General features: G+C 41.2%; 1 non-coding gene across 1 annotated transcript; it reads left to right on the forward strand.

Moving 5' to 3' along the window:
• Nucleotides 1-382: 382 nt before the first annotated feature.
• Nucleotides 383-490, forward strand: LOC148567764 (small nucleolar RNA R71). Its single transcript, XR_015882498.1, has one exon. It is a non-coding gene; the product is annotated as a small nucleolar RNA R71 (small nucleolar RNA).
• Nucleotides 491-726: the final 236 nt, after the last annotated feature.

The raw sequence follows: 726 nt of genomic DNA on the forward strand, positions 1-726 counted from the left end.
AATTTACCTCTGCTATTGCAGGGTTCTCAGGATCATAAGCTTCCTCTTCAGAAGAAGCCTCTTGAGTACTGTTGGATGCAGCTTGCATTCCATGCAGACTCTGAGAGATCATATTGACTTGCTGAGTCAATATTTTATTCTGAGCCAATATGGCATTCAGAGTATCAACTTCAAGAACTCCCTTCTTCATAGGCGTCCCATTGTTCACAGGATTCCTTTCAGAAGTGTACATAAACTGGTTATTAGCAACCATGTCAATGAGTTCTTGAGCTTCTGCAGGTGTTTTCTTTAGGTGAATGGATCCACCTGCAGAGGTATCCAATGACATCTTTGATAACTCAGATAAACCATCATAGAATATATCCAGGATGGTCCATTCTAAAAGCATGTCAGAGGGACACTTTTTGGTCAACTGTTTGTATCTTTCCCAAGCTTCATAGAGGGATTCACCTTCTTTCTGTCTGAAGGTTTGAACGTCAGCTCTAAGCTTGCTCAGCTTTTGAAGAGGAAAGTACTTGGCTAAGAAAGCCGTGACCAGCTTATCCCAAGAGTTCAGGCTGTCTTTTGGTTGAGAGTCCAACCATAATCTAGCTCTGTCTCTTACAGCAAAAGGGAAAAGCATGAGCCTATAGACTTCAGGATCTACTCCATTAGTCTTAACAGTATCACATATCTGCAAGAATTCAGTTAAGAACTGAAAAGGATCTTCAGATGGAAGTCCATGAA

The sequence above is a fragment of the Arachis ipaensis genome, chromosome B4 (genome assembly GCF_059453495.1).
Source record: "Arachis ipaensis isolate K30076 ecotype BB chromosome B4, ASM5945349v1, whole genome shotgun sequence".
NCBI classification, from domain to species: Eukaryota; Viridiplantae; Streptophyta; class Magnoliopsida; order Fabales; family Fabaceae; genus Arachis; species Arachis ipaensis.